Here is a 19,247-nt window from a genome sequence, read left to right on the forward strand (position 1 = left end):
TCAATATACTATTAAAACAAATGAAAATGGTAAAAGTTATTGTACTTTAAGTAAAAATAAAAGAGCAAAAATATCAATCCCAGTTTTGGATTACTTTAATTAACAAAAAAAAACGCATATAGCAGAGGATAGTTTCAATCTGCCTACCTCTGGGCTATGGACCCAGCATGCTTCCATTACAGTACTCTGCTGCACATGTAATTGCAAGAGATCCTGAAGTACTTACTCATCATGGGAAAGTACCAATGTGTTTCTTCATTGGTTGATGGAAGAAACATCTTACAAAAACTCTCCAGATTATTGACTATTTAAAGTTTTTCTAGGAAACGTTCTAGATGAATGCTTATTAGCCTTTGTCAGTATGTACTTTTGCAAAGTGTCGCTGTGGCGCAATCAGTTAGTGTGTACGGCTATTAACCAAAAGGTTGGTGGTTCAATCCCACCCAGGGATGTAATTGACCTTGTTATCAGATTTTGGTGATCTTTAAGTAGACAAGTCAAAATTTCAAAAACCCCTGTTATGGTTTAGGGTACCTGGCCTTCTCTGATGTAATCAGAGTTAGATTTGATTCAGTGATTTTATAAAAACAGCTAGGAAGCACAATTTAGCAGTGGTTTGCAGAGAAAAAGAAATATGCTGGCAAAAAAATCCAATTGAGTGATTAAACAGCTCTTCATTTTCTGGCTTTATTTTTATGCTAACAAATTTGTTCTCTGAAAAGTGTCCACAAAGCCAAGTATCTGATTAACATCTTTGTAGGGATGGTTTTTCACCTATTACTAAATTAAACTTGCTTCATTGGAAAGGCAGCAAGATGCATCCTCATTTCAATATCTACTGAAATAATACAGGTTGACACCAGGAAACATTAACGCCACTGCATCCTTGCTGCTTTCTCATGTGGAAGTCTGTTTAATGTGAAAACAAGGTGATATCTAATTAGCACACAGGTAAGGAATTAAGAAAATCTTTATTTAAGGGTGAAGATGTTTCTCACAAAATCGTTGCCCCAATGCATCATTGAAATTCAAGCTGGAAAGATGATTTTAATAAATCATTTGTACATTTTGTATTGCTCTTCTGGTGACAATGTAGTTTGTTTTTGTCAATTACCATTTTAATAATCGGGTAAAGAAAATTAATTGGATTTTTGAAAGAAAACAATACTGTCAATATACTATTAAAACAAATTAAAATGGTAAAAGTTATTGTACTTTAAGTAAAAATAAAAGAGCAAAAATATCAATCCCAGTTTTGGATTACTTTAATTAACAAAAAAAAATGCATATAGCAGAGGATAGTTTCAATCTGCCTACCTCTGGGTTATGGACCCAGCATGCTTCCATTGCAGTACTCTGCTGCACATGTAAGTGCAAGAGATCCTGAAGCACTCACTCATCATGGGAAAGTACCAATGTGTTTCTTCATTGGTTGATGGAAGAAACATCTTACAAAAACTCTCCACATTATTGACTTTTTAAAATGTTTCTAGGAATCGTTCTAGATGAATGCTTATTAGCCTTTGTTAGTATGGACTTTCGCAAAGTGTTGCTGTGGCGCAATCAGTTACTGTGTAAGACTATTAACCAAAAGGTTGGTGGTTCAATCCTACCCAGGGACGTAATTGACCTTGTTATCAGATTTTGGTGATCTTTATGTAGACAAGTCAAAATTTCAAACCCCCTCTTATGGTGTAGGGTACCTGGCCTTCTCTGATGTAATCAGAGTTAGATTTGATTCAGTGATTTTATAAAAACAGCTAGGAAGCACAATTTAGCAGTGGGTTGCAGAGAAAAAGAAATATGCTGGCAAAAAAATCCAATTGAGTGATTAAACAGCTCTTCATTTTCTGGCTTTATTTTTATGCTAACAAATTTGTTCTCTGAAAAGTGTCCACAAAGCCAAGTTTCTGATTAACACCTTTGTAGGGATGGTTTTTCACCTATTACTAAATTAAACTTGCTTCATTGGAAAGGCAGCAAGATGCATCCTCATTTCAATATCTACTGAAATAATACAGGTTGACACCAGGAAACATTAACGCCACTGCATCCTTGCTGCTTTCTCATGTGGAAGTCTGTTTAATGTGAAAACAAGGTGATATCTAATTAGCACACAGGTAAGGAATTAAGAAAATCTTTATTTAAGGGTAAGATGTTTCTCACAAAATCGTTGCCCCAATGCATCATTGAAATTCAAGCTGGAAAGATGATTTTAATATATCACTTGTACATTTTGTATTGCTCTTCTGGTGACAATGTAGTTTGTTTTTGTCAATTACCATTTTAATAATCGGGTAAAGAAAATTAAGTGGATTTTTGAAAGAAAACAATACTGTCAATATACTATTAAAACAAATTAAAATGGTAAAAGTTATTGTACTTTAAGTAAAAATAAAAGAGCAAAAATATCAATACCAGTTTTGGATTACTTTAATTAACAAAAAAAAATGCATATAGCAGAGGATAGTTTCAATCTGCCTACCTCTGGGTTATGGACCCAGCATGCTTCCATTACAGTCCTCTGCTGCACATGTAAGTGCAAGAGATCCTGAAGCACTCACTCATCATGGGAAAGTACCAATGTGTTTCTTCATTGGTTGATGGAAGAAACATCTTACAAAAACTCTCCACATTATTGACTTTTTAAAATGTTTCTAGGAATCGTTCTAGATGAATGCTTATTAGCCTTTGTCAGTATGGACTTTTGCAGTGTTGCTGTGGCGCAATCAGTTACTGTGTAAGGCTATTAACCAAAAGGTTGGTGGTTCAATCCCACCCAGGGATGTAATTGACCTTGTTATCCGATTTTGGTGATCTTTATGTAGACAAGTCAAAATTTCGAAAACCCCTGTTATGGTGTAGGGTACCTGGCCTTCTCTGATGTAATCAGAGTTAGATTTGATTCAGTGATTTTATAAAAACAGCTAGGAAGCACAATTTAGCAGTGGGTTGCAGAGAAAAAGAAATATGCTGGCAAAAAAATCCAATTGAGTGATTAAATAGCTCTTCATTTTCTGGCTTTATTTTTATGCTAACAAATTTGTTCTCTGAAAAGTGTCCACAAAGCCAAGTATCTGATTAACATCTTTGTAGGGATGGTTTTTCACCTATTACTAAATTAAACTTGCTTCATTGGAAAGGCAGCAAGATGCATCCTCATTTCAATATCTACTGAAATAATACAGGTTGACACCAGGAAACATTAACGCCACTGCATCCTTGCTGCTTTCTCATGTGGAAGTCTGTTTAATGTGAAAACAAGGTGATATCTAATTAGCACACAGGTAAGGAATTAAGAAAATCTTTATTTAAGGGTGAAGATGTTTCTCACAAAATCGTTGCCCCAATGCATCATTGAAATTCAAGCTGGAAAGATGATTTTAATATATCATTTGTACATTTTGTATTGCTCTTCTGGTGACAATGTAGTTTGTTTTTGTCAATTACCATTTTAATAATCGGGTAAAGAAAATTAATTGGATTTTTGAAAGAAAACAATACTGTCAATATACTATTAAAACAAATTAAAATGGTAAAAGTTATTGTACTTTAAGTAAAAATAAAAGAGCAAAAATATCAATCCCAGTTTTGGATTACTTTAATTAACAAAAAAAAATGCATATAGCAGAGGATAGTTTCAATCTGCCTACCTCTGGGTTATGGACCCAGCATGCTTCCATTACAGTACTCTGCTGCACATGTAAGTGCAAGAGATCCTGAAGCACTCACTCATCATGGGAAAGTACCAATGTGTTTCTTCATTGGTTGATGGAAGAAACATCTTACAAAAACTCTCCACATTATTGACTTTTTAAAATGTTTCTAGGAATCGTTCTAGATGAATGCTTATTAGCCTTTGTCAGTAAGGACTTTTGCAAAGTGTTGCTGTGGCGCAATCAGTTACTGTGTAAGGCTATTAACCAAAAGGTTGGTGGTTCAATCCCACCCAGGGACGTAATTGACCTTGTTATCAGATTTTGGTGATCTTTATGTAGACAAGTCAAAATTTCAAACCCCCTCTTATGGTGTAGGGTACCTGACCTTCTCTGATGTAATCAGAGTTAGATTTGATTCAGTGATTTTATAAAAACAGCTAGGAAGCACAATTTAGCAGTGGGTTGCAGAGAAAAAGAAATATGCTGGCAAAAAAATCCAATTGAGTGATTAAACAGCTCTTCATTTTCTGGCTTTATTTTTATGCTAACAAATTTGTTCTCTGAAAAGTGTCCACAAAGCCAAGTTTCTGATTAACACCTTTGTAGGGATGGTTTTTCACCTATTACTAAATTAAACTTGCTTCATTGGAAAGGCAGCAAGATGCATCCTCATTTGAATATCTACTGAAATAATACAGGTTGACACCAGGAAACATTAACGCCACTGCATCCTTGCTGCTTTCTCATGTGGAAGTCTGTTTAATGTGAAAACAAGGTGATATCTAATTAGCACACAGGTAAGGAATTAAGAAAATCTTTATTTAAGGGTGAAGATGTTTCTCACAAAATCGTTGCCCCAATGCATCATTGAAATTCAAGCTGGAAAGATGATTTTAATATATCACTTGTACATTTTGTATTGCTCTTCTGGTGACAATGTAGTTTGTTTTTGTCAATTACCATTTTAATAATCGGGTAAAGAAAATTAATTGGATTTTTGAAAGAAAACAATACTGTCAATATACTATTAAAACAAATGAAAATGGTAAAAGTTATTGTACTTTAAGTAAAAATAAAAGAGCAAAAATATCAATCCCAGTTTTGGATTACTTTAATTAACAAAAAAAACGCATATAGCAGAGGATAGTTTCAATCTGCCTACCTCTGGGCTATGGACCCAGCATGCTTCCATTACAGTACTCTGCTGCACATGTAATTGCAAGAGATCCTGAAGTACTCACTCATCATGGGAAAGTACCAATGTGTTTCTTCATTGGTTGATGGAAGAAACATCTTACAAAAACTCTCCAGATTATTGACTATTTAAAGTTTTTCTAGGAAACGTTCTAGATGAATGCTTATTAGCCTTTGTCAGTATGTACTTTTGCAAAGTGTCGCTGTGGCGCAATCAGTTAGTGTGTACGGCTATTAACCAAAAGGTTGGTGGTTCAATCCCACCCAGGGATGTAATTGACCTTGTTATCAGATTTTGGTGATCTTTAAGTAGACAAGTCAAAATTTCAAAAACCCCTGTTATGGTGTAGGGTACCTGGCCTTCTCTGATGTAATCAGAGTTAGATTTGATTCAGTGATTTTATAAAAACAGCTAGGAAGCACAATTTAGCAGTGGTTTGCAGAGAAAAAGAAATATGCTGGCAAAAAAATCCAATTGAGTGATTAAACAGCTCTTCATTTTCTGGCTTTATTTTTATGCTAACAAATTTGTTCTCTGAAAAGTGTCCACAAAGCCAAGTGTCTGATTAACATCTTTGTAGGGATGGTTTTTCACCTATTACTAAATTAAACTTGCTTCATTGGAAAGGCAGCAAGATGCATCCTCATTTCAATATCTACTGAAATAATACAGGTTGACACCAGGAAACATTAACGCCACTGCATCCTTGCTGCTTTCTCATGTGGAAGTCTGTTTAATGTGAAAACAAGGTGATATCTAATTAGCACACAGGTAAGGAATTAAGAAAATCTTTATTTAAGGGTGAAGATGTTTCTCACAAAATCGTTGCCCCAATGCATCATTGAAATTCAAGCTGGAAAGATGATTTTAATATATCACTTGTACATTTTGTATTGCTCTTCTGGTGACAATGTAGTTTGTTTTTGTCAATTACCATTTTAATAATAGGGTAAAGAAAATTAAGTGGATTTTTGAAAGAAAACAATACTGTCAATATACTATTAAAACAAATTAAAATGGTAAAAGTTATTGTACTTTAAGTAAAAATAAAAGAGCAAAAATATCAATCCCAGTTTTGGATTACTTTAATTAACAAAAAAAAAATGCATATAGCAGAGGATAGTTTCAATCTGCCTACCTCTGGGTTAAGGGGCCCAGCATGCTTCCATTGCAGTACTCTGCTGCACATGTAAGTGCAAGAGATCCTGAAGCACTCACTCATCATGGGAAAGTACCAATGCGTTTCTTCATTGGTTGATGGAAGAAACATCTTACAAAAACTCTCCAGATTATTGACTTTTTAAAGTTTTCTAGGAAACGTTCTAGATGAATGCTTATTAGCCTTTGTCAGTATGTACTTTTGCAAAGTGTCTCTGTGGTGTAATCGGTTAGTGTGTTTGGTTATTAACCAAAGGGTTGGTGGTTCAATCCCACCCAGGGATGTTATTGACCTTGTCATCAGATTTTGGTGATCTTTAAGTAGACAAGTCAAAATTTCAAACCCCCTCTTATGGTGTAGGGTACCTGGCCTACTCTGATGTAATCAGAGTTAGATTTGATTAAGTGATTTTATCAAAAAACAGCTAGGAAGCACAATTTAGCAGTGGTTTGCAGAGAAAATGAAATATGCTGGCAGAAAAATCCAATTGAGTGATTAAACAGCTCTTCATTTTCTGGCTTTATTTTTATGCTAACTAATTTGTTCTCTGAAAAGTGTCCACAAAGCCAAGTATCGGATTAACATCTTTGTAGGGATGGTTTTTCACCTATTACTAAATTAAACTTGCTTCATTGGAAAGGCAGCAAGATGCATCCTCATTTCAATATCTACTGAAATAATACAGGTTGACACCAGGAAACATTAACGCCACTGCATCCTTGCTGCTTTCTCATGTGGAAGTCTGTTTAATGTGAAAACAAGGTGATATCTAATTAGCACACAGGTAAGGAATTAAGAAAATCTTTATTTAAGGGTAAGATGTTTCTCACAAAATCGTTGCCCCAATGCATCATTGAAATTCAAGCTGGAAAGATGATTTTAATATATCACTTGTACATTTTGTATTGCTCTTCTGGTGACAATGTAGTTTGTTTTTGTCAATTACCATTTTAATAATCGGGTAAAGAAAATTAAGTGGATTTTTGAAAGAAAACAATACTGTCTATATACTATTAAAACAAATTAAAAAGGTAAAAGTTATTGTACTTTAAGTAAAATAAAAAGAGCAAAAATATCAATCCCAGTTTTGGATTACTTTAATTAACAAAAAAAATGCATATAGCAGAGGATAATTTCAATCTGCCTACCTCTGGGTTATGGACCCAGCATGCTTCCATTACAGTACTCTGCTGCACATGTAAGTGCAAGAGATCCTGAAGCACTCACTCATCATGGGAAAGTACCAATGTGTTTCTTCATTGGTTGATGGAAGAAACATCTTACAAAAACTCTCCAGATTATTGACTATTTAAAGTTTTTCTAGGAAACGTTCTAGATGAATGCTTATTAGCCTTTGTCAGTATGTACTTTCACAAAGTGTCGCTGTAGCGCAATCAGTTAGTGTGTACGGCTATTAACCAAAAAGTTGGTGGTTCAATCCCACCCAGGGACGTAATTGACCTTGTGATCAGATTTTGGTGATATTTAAGTAGACAAGTCAAAATTTCAAACCCTCTCTTATGGTGTAGGGTACCTGGCCTACTCTGATGTAATCAGTTAGATTTGATTAAGTGATTTTATGAAAAAAAACAGCTAGGAAGCACAATTTAGCAGTGGGTTGCAGAGAAAAAGAAATATGCTGGCAGAAAAATCCAATTGAGTGATTAAACAGCTCTTCATTTTCTGGCTTTATTTTTATGCTAACAAATTTGTTCTCTGAAAAGAGTCCACAAAGCCAAGTATCTGATTAACACCTTTGTAGGGATGGTTTTTCACCTATTACTAAATTAAACATGCTTCATTGGAAAGGCAGCAATATGCATCCTCATTTCAATATCTACTGAAATAATACAGGTTGACACCAGGAAACATTAACGCCACTGCATCCTTGCTGCTTTCTCATGTGGAAGTCTGTTTAATGTGAAAACAAGGTGATATCTAATTAGCACACAGGTAAGGAATTAAGAAAATCTTTATTTAAGGGTGAAGAGGTTTCTCACAAAATCGTTGCCCCAATGCATCATTCAAGCTGGAAAGATGATTTTAATATATCACTTGTACATTTTGTATTGCTCTTCTGGTGACAATGTAGTTTGTTTTTGTCAATTACCATTTGAATAATAGGGTAAAGAAAATTAAGTGGATTTTTGAAAGAAAACAATACTGTCAATATACTATTAAAACAAATTAAAATAATAAAAGTTATTGTACTTTAAGTAAAAATAAAAGAGCAAAAATATCAATCCCAGTTTTGGATTACTTTAATTAACAAAAAAAAATGCATATAGCAGAGGATAGTTTCAATCTGCCTACCTCTGGGTTATGGGCCCAGCATGCTTCCATTGCAGTATTCTGCTGCACATGTAAGTGCAAGAGATCCTGAAGCACTCACTCATCATGGGAAAGTACCAATGTGTTTCTTCATTGGTTGATGGAAGAAACATCTTACAAAAACTCTCCAGATTATTGACTTTTTAAAGTTTTTCTAGGAAACGTTCTAGATGAATGCTTATTAGCCTTTGTCAGTATATACTTTTGCAATGTGTCTCTGTGGCGCAATCAGTTAGCGTGTTCGGTTATTAACCAAAAGGTTGGTGGTTCAATCCTACCCAGGGACGTAATTTACCTTGTTATCAGATTTTGGTGATCTTTAAGTAGACAAGTCAAAATTTCAAACCCCCTCTTATGGTGTAGGGTACCTTGCCTTCTCTGATGTAATCAGAGTTAGATTTGATTAAGTGATTTTATAAAAGAACAGCTAGGAAGCACAACTTAGCAGTGGGTTGCAGAGAAAAAGAAATACGCTTGCAGAAAAATCCAATTGAGTGATTAAACAGCTCTTCATTTTCTGGCTTTATTTTTATGCTAACAAATTTGTTCTCTGAAAAGTGTCCACAAAGCCAAGTATCTGATTAACACCTTTGTAGGGATGGTTTTTCACCTATTACTAAATTAAACTTGCTTCATTGGAAAGGCAGCAAGTGATGTCATCCAAGCAGTGGGTCAAAGTTGGCTTCATCCCTCGTCTGCTTATGAAAAGAGAAAAGGTATATGCAGGGCATGGCGGCCTTTTGCGACGCTTGGATGACCCCTAGTTCGCATTAAACACCCCCACCCTCCTTCGGTGTGGGGCTCATGTTGGCCATGCCCCAGCCCCTAAAGCATTCAAGCTGATTTCTTGCAGCAGCTGGGTACTGTAACAGCTCCAGAGCTGCTCTGTAAGGCAAGTAAAAGGGTGTGGGCCCTGCAGCACTACCTGTAGTTTGCATTGTGCATTGGAAGGCACAAAGTAAGCAGACGGGAGGAGAAGTCAGGATAGTGCACAAGGTTATAGAAGGGATGGGCTCAAGAAAAGAGAAGTGGAAACAGACAGCATACTAGGCTGGAGAGAGACCTGAGACAAAGAGATCTGAATTATACGAGAGCCGTCCAGGGGAAACACAAATTATGCAGTCAAGTTTCCCACATTTGGGGAAATCGCAAGGGGCAGCACACCCAGAGTGCAATGGGTGAGCCTTGCCCTGGGAGAAGCACCTTCATGATCATAGTATCTCACCTGGCAGGTTAGTAGGAGTTGGGCTAGAGCTGGGGAGGGTCGCTGCTCGGGCACTACCTTTCAAGTGAAGGAGATCCAACTGAGGCAGCACAAGGGAACTCTCAAAAGAAGAACAAGGCTAGAGGAAGATCTGAGACAAAGAAATCTGACTTTTACCAGAGCTGACCAGAGGAAAGCACAAACACAGTCCACCACTACCACAAATAATGCAGTCGAGTTTCCCACATTTGGGGAAATCACAGGGGTCAGCATACCCAGAATGCAATGAATGAACCTCACCCTGGGAGAACAATCTTCATGACAATAGTATCTCCTATGCAAAATAAGTATGATTTGGGATAGGGCTGGGGAGGGCCGTTGCTCAGGCACATCTCTGTCAAGTAAAGGAGATTCAACTGAGGCAGCACAAGGGAACTCTCATCTGGGGACAACAACTGCAGGGAGAACACATATTTTCAGATGAACATGGGGTGGCAGAAGGCTGCCTAATACTGAAGCACCCCCAAACAACAAACCAAATGCAACAACTAGTGCAAGCATTCCTGGGGGATGGCCTGCAGCAGATGGATTTGAATATGGTGATGTCATCCAAGCAGTGGGTCAAAGTTGGCTTCAACCCTCGTCTGCATATGAAAAGAGAAAAGGAGCGTGCAGGGCATGGAGGCCTTTTGTGGTGCTTGGATGACCCCTAGTTCGCATTAAGCACCCCCACCCTCCTTCGGTGTGGGGCTCATGTTGGCCATTCCCCAGCCCCTGAAGCATTCAAGCTGATTTCTTGCAGCAGCTGGGCACTGTAACAGCTCCAGAGCTGCTCTGTAAAGCAAGTAAAAGGGTGTGGGCCCTGCAGCACTACCCGTAGTTTGCATTGTGCATTGGGAGGCACAAAGTAAGCAGACGGGAGGAGAAGTCAGGATAGTGCACAAGGGTATAGAAGGGAGGGGCTCAAGAAAAAAGAAGTGGAACCAGACAGCAAACTAGGCTGGAGAGAGACCTGAGACAAAGAGATCTGAATTACATGAGAGCCGACCAGGGAAAACTCAAATTATGCAGTCAAGTTTCCCACATTTGGGGAAATCGCAGGGGCAGCACACCCAGAGTGCAATGGGTGAGCCTTGCCCTGGGAGAAGCAACTTCATGATCATAGTATCTCACCTGGCAGGTAAGTAGGAGTTGGGCTAGAGCTGGGGAGGGTCGCTGCTCGGGCACCCCCCTGTCAAGTGAAGGAGATCCAACTGAGGCAGCACAAGGGAACTCTCGAAAGAAGACAAAGGCTAGAGGAAGATCTGAGACAAAGAAATCTGACTTTTACCAGAGCTGACCAGAGGAAAGCACAAACACAGTCCCCCACTACCACAAATAATGCAGTCGAGTTTCCCACATTTGGGGAAATCACAGGGGTCAGCATACCCAGAATGCAATGAATGAACCTAACCCTGGGAGAACAATCTTCATGACCATGGTATCTCCTATGCAAAATAAGTATGATTTGGGATAGGGCTGGGGAGGGCCGTTGCTCAGGCACATCTCTGTCAAGTAAGTTGCATTTGATTTGTTGTTTGGGGGTGCTTCAGTATTAGGCAGCCTTCTGCCCTACCATGTTCATCTGAAAATATGTGTTCTCCCTGCAGTTGTTGTCCCCAGATGAGAGTTCCCTTGTGCTGCCTCAGTTGAATCTCCTTTTGGAGAAGACCTCAATAAGATTGTAGCTGATCTGGCTACTGCTAAAACAGCTTGCCTACCTAGTATGACTCCTACCACGCAGAAGGCTAAAAGTACTTTTCTTGGCCCTTTCATCCTCCAGGTAAAGCGTACCCAAGGTCAGGCATACCCAAAGCAAGCTCATGTTTCCAGACCTGCCAAGCCCAGACTGAAGCAATCCTGGGCTGCCCATCAGCCTGCTTCCAAAACGGACAAGCCTGCCGCATGACGGTGCAGGCCTCCCTCTGGGGGATCCCAGGGTGGGGGGCCCGACTTCTAGGTTTGGCAAAGAAAGGTATAATTCTAAGCTAGAGAATTCTGTTTGGAGCTCACCTTGTACTTTGTGAAGAAATAATCAGCATTGTGGCTGAGCAGATACATGTAGTGTGTGGCTGCAAACTGCATGGATCTGCTGCGTTGTAATGCTGATTCTTTTTTTTTGCAAAGTACCAATAGCTTCATATAATGTTCACAATTTTTATGCAGGATCAAATAGCTCAATAGGTAGGGTGTTTGATTAGAATTCAACAGGTTATAGGTTTGAATCCTGGGTATGGTAGTTTGAGATGTGTTATTTAATAAAGTATGTTGTTCTGACTGCCGGCATCCTGTCACCTGGGATATCATACTAAATAAATGGAGTTGATAAAAAATTTTTTTTTTTTTTTAACTAGGGACAATTTCCAGATACTTCTCTTTATAACTGAGATTGCCCCCTGGAACTTCACATCAGTTGACAACTATGCATGAGTGGGCAGTGCTTGCCCTGGATCTGTCCACCCATTTATGTGCCGCCATAAAATAAAGCATGACTAACAGTTATCCTGGGCGTACACTACACAATTATCTGTCAGGCTATCTATCCAGTCTGGATGGATGGAATGAAAATCTGGTAATGTATAGGAGCAAATGTCAATTAACCATTTGCTCCCAAACACTAGAAAAGTGGTCAAAAATGGTCATTACACAAATTGGTTAAACCCAAAATTTAACCAATTTGTTTAGGGGACCATTTTTGTCCATTTTTTAGTGTTTGAGAGTAAATCGTTGATGGTCATTTGCTCACATAGATAACCGGATTTCTATTCCAACCAGCCAGTGTTGGAGAGATGGTCTGCCAGATTACATAATGCATACCAGAGCCATAACTAGACTTTTTGGTGCCCTGTGACAGAGAATTATATGCCCTCCCCCCCATTTTTGCAATATGGACAAAAGGCGCATGCCTTGTGGGGAAGGGGCATAACAAGATTGGTCTCAGAGAAAGCACATGAGATATGAAGATATATCTAGTATACTTGACACTCAATGGTTTGTGGTATTGCAGGGGTGCCCTCCTTAAATGCATATACAGTCACACATGGCATGTTTGTGTAAATGGCATATCAGCAGTCAGCACTAACTGGTGACATGCCATTTGTACAAGTAAGCCATGTGTGACTAATATATAAACATACTTTATTAAATAACACCTCAAACTATCATACCCAGGATTCAAACCTATAACCTGTTAAATTCTAATCAAACACCCTACCCATTGAGCTACTTGATCCTGCATCTATTCTAACCTCCAAAAACAGATTCAGTTGCATTTTCCAGCGTGTTTTGTTTGCGCCTTTGCAAATGTCTTACATCGACAAACTTATTTAGTACTATTTTGCAAATAGGGTTACATTGTCGCAACATTGTGTTCCCTAATTGCTTGATTTTTTAAATGCAAAAATTGATAAAGACACCTGATAATTGCTCTGTGGAGTCTTCTTTTGTGTCTACTTCTTATCTACATTTAATTCCCTACCTATAATCAAGGCATTTTTAAATGCTGGGTGCTGCCAGGACGTGAGGCCTACCTAGTCTTTAGATCTGAATTTGAATGTACTTGTGAACTAACTTAATTTCCTACTTCTAAACTCATTCCTAAATTCACTACTTACATTAATCCTGTAGTTGGGCATTTTGAGCCTTCAATTGTGGGCATTGTTTTGTGTCCAGACCAGCAGCTGGTGGTGTGCATTTGCTGGAAAGGCATCGAAGACCTCCGATATGCTGCATCTCCTGATGTGTGTCTGCCTCAAGTGGCTGTCAGCAAATGCATGCTAGACACCCCATTCCAAGCTGATTGTGACATCACGGAACATGCATCATAGAACAGGCATGCTAGAACATGGGTCTTCAACCTGCGACCCTCCAGCTGCTGTGGAACTACATATCCCAGCATGCCCTGCCTCAGTTTTAGCATACCTTAATAGCAAAACTGTGGCAGGGCATGCTGGGATGTGTAGTTTCACAGCAGCTGGAGGGCCACAGGATGAAGACCCATGTGCTAGAACCAAACCGCAGGTACATTGAATGCTAGCAAGCTGAATGTTTAAATCCTTTTTGTTCCGCAGCATTCCAATGCGGAAGATTCCATGGAACCAGAGATTATTCCATTGAGAAGGACATGCTGCCTGGATGACTGCACTGTGCAAATTAAATCACGGAGCCAGTTGGCTTGTGGGTGGCTCTGGTGACTGGGTGGTTGGGTGGGCGGTGTGTCGGAGGTGGAGCACATGCAAATGAATGTGTATCATCCAGCTAGTGAGAGAGAAAACTCATGCAGGAGTGTGCCTGCTTGTCAGTGAGTTATGCACCTTGCCAGACGTCAAATCTACATGGAGCAACTGGAGGGGACAAGAGCAGGTTTGGAAAATATACACAGAAGAGCATATATGCTGGCGCATTCTCCATGATTGTGTCAGCTTATGTTTTGGTGCACTGCACTTTCCTCCACTAAGTTTTAGCCATTTTGTTTAAACGCAAGTGTAGTTGCTTCTCGCTCTTTTGGCTGTGATATTGTATTGTGGTTGAAGAGTCTGCTGGAGGGATTGTTTTCTTCATTGGCGAGAGACTGAAGATATTCCAGGATGGAAGGCTTGGGAACACTATCCGTTTTTCAGTTGTGGAAGAGTTGAAAGACCGGATTGGACTACATTCTATAGTAAAGGGTATCTTTGTATTTATTAATCCTCCCTTTATATGTGTCTGTCTTTCAATAAAGCTTTGGGCTTGTGATTCCGTCACCCTCTTACACTCCACACCCATAGCCTTATTAACTATTGTATTGTTTAAATGTATAGTGCAGTTCATGATTTATAGTGTAGGCTGACCTGTACTGTAGTTCTTGAACTGTACTATACCGACAGCATTTGTATTGTGTTTTGGCTGTGCTGCAACACAGTACTTATGTGTGTAATGTTTATGTATGTTTTTTTGCTTCTTTATGTCAATAAAGACTGCTTTTTCAATCCAATATCTGAAAACAATCAATGTTTATCTTTGATGGCAATAGAAGTGGTATGATATTTGCTGCTTTTGAAAGGCAATATCTGATATGTCCCCTATCTGGGAACCATATATTAAATGGCTTTTCAGAAAAGGGAGATGGGAGAAGAGCTTTCAGTACTTGTAGGACCGATGCACATTTCCTATTCTAGCCTCCAAAAACAGATTCAGTTGCATTTTCCAGCGTGTTTTGGATGCGCCTTTGCAAATGTCTTACATCGACAAACTTATTTAGTACTATTTTGCAAATAGGGTTACATTGTTGCAACATTGTGTTCCCTAATTGCTTGATTTTTTAAATGCAACAATTGATAAAAACACCTGATAACTGCTCTGCGGAGTCTTATTTTGTGTCTACTTCTTATCTACATTTAATTCCGTACCTCTAATCAAGGCATTTTTAAATGCTGGCGGCTGCCAGGACGTGAGGCCTACCTAGACTTTAGATCTGAATTTGAATGTACTTGTGAACTAACTTAATTTCCTACTTCTAAATTCATTCCTAAATTCACTACTTACATGAATCCTGTAGTTGGGCATTTTGGGACTTCGATTGTGGGCATTGTTTTGTGTCCAGACCAGCAGCAGGTGGTGTGCATTTGCTGGAAAGGCATCAAAGACCTCCGATATGCTGCATCTCCTGATGTGTGTCTCCCTCAAGTGGCTGTCAGCAAATGCCTGCTAGACACCCCATTCCAAGCTGATTGTGACATCACGGAACATGCATCATAGAACAGGCATGCTAAAACATGGGTCTTCAACCTGCGACCCTCCAGCTGCTGTGGAACTACACATCCCAGCATGCCCTGCCTCAGTTTTAGCATACCTTATAGCAAAACTGTGGCAGGGCGTGCTGGGATGTGTAGTTTCACAGCAGCTGGAGGGCCACAGGATGAAGACCCATGTGCTAGAGCCAAGCCGCAGGTACATTGAATGCTAGCAAGCTGAATATTTAAATCCTTTTTGTTCCGCAGCATTCCAATGCGGAAGATTCCATGGAACCAGAGATCCTTCCATTGAGAAGGACATGCTGCCTGGATGACTACACTGTGCAAATTAAATCACGGAGCCAGTTGGTTTGTGGGTGGCTCTGGTGACTGGGTGGTTGGGTGGGTGGTGTGTCGGAGGTGGAGCACATGCAAATGATTGTGTATCATCCAGCTAGTGAGAGTGAAAACTCATGCAGGAGTGTGCCTGCTTGTCAGTGGGTTATGCACCTTGCCAGACGTTAAATCTACATAGAGCAGCTGGAGGGGACAAGAGCATGTTTGCAAAATATAGATAGAAGAGCATATATGCTGGCGCATTCTCCATGATAGTGTCAGCTTATGTTTTGGTGCACTGCACTTTCCTCCACTAAGTTTTAGCCATTTTTGTTAAGCTCAAGTGTAGTTGCTTCTCGGCCTTTTGGCTGTGATCTTGTATTGTGGTTGAAGGGTCTGCTGGAGGGAGGGATTGCGTTCTTCATTGGCGAAAGACCAAAGATATTCCAGGATGGAAGGCTTGGGAACACTATCTGTTTTTCAGTTGTGGAAGAGCACAGAGGTCGGATTGGACTACATTCTATAGTAAAGGATGTCTTTCTATTTATTAAACCTCCCCTTATATGTGTCAGTCTTTCAATAAAGCTTCGGGCTTGTGATTCCCTCACCCTCTTACACTCCACACCCATAGCCTTATTAACTGTTGTATTATTGTACAGTTTAAATGTATAGTGCAGTTCATGATTTATAGTGTAGGCTGGCCTGTGCTGTAGTTCTTGAACTGTACTATACCATCAGCATTTCTATTGTGTTTTGGCTGTGCCGCAACGCGGTACTTATGTGTGTAATGTTTATGTATGTTTTTTTGCTTCTTTATGTGCATCGGTCCTACAAGTAATGAAAGCTCTTCTCCCATCTCCCTTTTCTGAAAAGCCATTTAATATATGGTTCCCAGATAGGGGACATATCAGATATTGGATTTCAAAAGCATCAAATATCATACCACTTTTATTGCCATCAAAGATAAACATTGATTGTTTTCAGATATTGGCTTGAAAAAGCAGTCTTTATTGACATAAAAAAAAACATACATAAACATTGCACACATAAATACAGTGTTGCAGCACAGCCAAAACACAATACAAATGCTGACGGTATAGTACAGTTCAAGAACTACAGCACAGGCCAGTCTACACTATAAATCATGAACTGCACTATACATTTAAAGTATACAATAATACAACAGTTAATAAGGCTATGGGTGTGGAGTGTAAGAGGGTGAGGGATTCACAAAACCGAAGCTTTATTGTAACACAGACACATATAAGGGGAGGGTCAATAAATAGAAAGATATCCTTTACTATAGAATGTAGTCCAATCCGACCTCTGTGCTCTTCCACAACTGAAAAACAGATAGTGTTCCCAAGCCTTCCATCCTGGAATATCTTTGGTCTTTCGCCAATGAAGAAAACAATCCCTCCCTCCAGCAGACCCTTCAACCACGATACAAGATCACAGCCAAAAGGCCGAGAAGCAACTACACTTGAGCTTAACAAAAATGGCTAAAACTTAGTGGAGGAAAGTGCAGTGCACCAAAACATAAGCTGACACAATCATGGAGAATGCGCCAGCATATATGCTCTTCTATCTATATTTTGCAAACCTGCTCTTGTCCCCTCCAGCTGCTCTATGTAGATTTAACGTCTGGCAAGGTGCATAACCCACTGACAAGCAGGAACACTCCTGCATGAGTTTTCTCTCTCACTAGCTGGATGATACACAATCATTTGCATGCGCTCCACTTCCGACACACCACCCACCCAACCACCCAGTCACCAGAGCCACCCACAAGCCAACTGGCTCCGTGATTTAATTTGCACAGTGTAGTCATCCAGGCAGCATGTCCTTCTCAATGGAAGGATCTCTGGTTCCATGGAATCTTCCGCATTGGAATGCTGCGGAACAAAAAGGATTTAAATATTCAGCTTGCTAGCATTCAATGTACCTGCGGCTTGGCTCTAGCACATGGGTCTTCATCCTGTGGCCCTCCAGCTGCTGTGAAACTACACATCCCAGCATGCCCTGCCACAGTTTTGCTATTAAGGTATGCTAAAACTGAGGCAGGGCATGCTGGGATGTGTAGTTCCACAGCAGCTGGAGGGTCGCAGGTTGAAGACCCATGTTTTAGCATGCCTGTTCTATGATGCATGTTCCATGATGTCACAATCAGCTTGGAATGGGGTGTCTAGCAGGCATTTGCTGACAGCCACTTGAGGGAGACACACATCAGGAGATGCAGCATATCGGAGGTCTTCGATGCCTTTCCAGCAAATGCACACCACCTGCTGCTGGTCTGGACACAAAACAATGCCCACAATCGAAGTCCCAAAATGCCCAACTACAGGATTCATGTAAGTAGTGAATTTAGGAATGAATTTAGAAGTAGGAAATTAAGTTAGTTCACAAGTACATTCAAATTCAGATCTAAAGACTAAACACAAAACACAAAATAAGACTCCACAGAGCAATTATCAGGTGTCTTTATCAATTGTTGCATTTAAAAAATCAAGCAATTAGGGAACACAATGTTGCGACAATGTAACCCTATTTGCAAAATAGTACTAAATAAGTTTGTCGATGTAAGACATTTGCAAAGGCGCAAACAAAACACGCTGGAAAATGCAACTGAATCTGTTTTTGGAGGTTAGAAAAGATGCAGGATCAAGTAGCTCCATGGGTAGGGTGTTTGATTAGAATTCAACAGGTTATAGGTTTGAATCCTGGGTATGATAGTTTGAGGTGTTATTTAATAAAGCATGTTTATATATTAGTCACACATGGCTTACTTGTACAAATGGCATGTCACCAGTTAGTGCTGACTGCTGATATGCCATTTGCACTAAAACAAATTAAAATGGTAAAAGTTATTGTACTTTAAGTAAAAATAAAAGCTAAAATATCAATCCCAGTTTTGGATTACTTTAATGAACAAAAAAAAAATGCATATAGCAAAGGATAGTTTCAATCTGCCTACCTCTGGGTTATGGACCCAGCATGCTTCCATTACAGTACTCTGCTGCACATGTAAGTGCAAGAGATCCTGAAGCACTCACTCATCATGGGAAAGTACCAATGTGTTTCTTCATTGGTTGATGGAAGAAACATCTTACAAAAACTCTCCACATTATTGACTTTTTAAAATGTTTCTAGGAATCGTTCTAGATGAATGCTTATTAGCCTTTGTCAGTATGGACTTTTACAAAGTGTTGCTGTGGCGCAATCAGTTACTGTGTAAGGCTATTAACCAAAAGGTTGGTGGTTCAATCCCACCCAGGGACGTAATTGACCTTGTTATCAGATTTTGGTGATCTTTATGTAGACAAGTGAAAATTTCAAACCCCCTCTTATGGTGTAGGGTACCTGGCCTTCTCTGATGTAATCAGAGTTAGATTTGATTCAGTGATTTTATAAAAACAGCTAGGAAGCACAATTTAGCAGTGGGTTGCAGAGAAAAAGAAATATGCTGGCAAAAAAATCCAATTGAGTGATTAAACAGCTTTTCATTTTCTGGCTTTATTTTTATGCTAACAAATTTGTTCTCTGAAAAGTGTCCACAAAGCCAAGTTTCTGATTAACACATTTGTAGGGATGGTTTTTAACCTATTACTAAATT

General features: G+C 39.3%; 4 non-coding genes across 4 annotated transcripts; all 4 read right to left on the reverse strand.

The window, feature by feature from the left end:
- Positions 1–9,420: 9,420 nt before the first annotated feature.
- Positions 9,421–9,584, reverse strand: LOC135045156 (U1 spliceosomal RNA). The gene has a single exon (XR_010237685.1). It is a non-coding gene; the product is annotated as a U1 spliceosomal RNA (small nuclear RNA).
- Positions 9,585–9,735: 151 nt separating this feature from the next.
- On the reverse strand, positions 9,736–9,899 carry LOC135044967 (U1 spliceosomal RNA). Its single transcript, XR_010237503.1, has one exon. It is a non-coding gene; the product is annotated as a U1 spliceosomal RNA (small nuclear RNA).
- A 674-nt stretch (positions 9,900–10,573) lies between these two features.
- LOC135044407 (U1 spliceosomal RNA) lies at positions 10,574–10,736 on the reverse strand. The gene has a single exon (XR_010237011.1). It is a non-coding gene; the product is annotated as a U1 spliceosomal RNA (small nuclear RNA).
- A 152-nt stretch (positions 10,737–10,888) lies between these two features.
- LOC135044873 (U1 spliceosomal RNA) lies at positions 10,889–11,052 on the reverse strand. The gene has a single exon (XR_010237409.1). It is a non-coding gene; the product is annotated as a U1 spliceosomal RNA (small nuclear RNA).
- Between the last annotated feature and the right edge of the window lie 8,195 nt (positions 11,053–19,247).

Source organism: Pseudophryne corroboree, unplaced genomic scaffold, assembly GCF_028390025.1.
Source record: "Pseudophryne corroboree isolate aPseCor3 unplaced genomic scaffold, aPseCor3.hap2 scaffold_90, whole genome shotgun sequence".
Classification (NCBI taxonomy): domain Eukaryota; kingdom Metazoa; phylum Chordata; class Amphibia; order Anura; family Myobatrachidae; genus Pseudophryne; species Pseudophryne corroboree.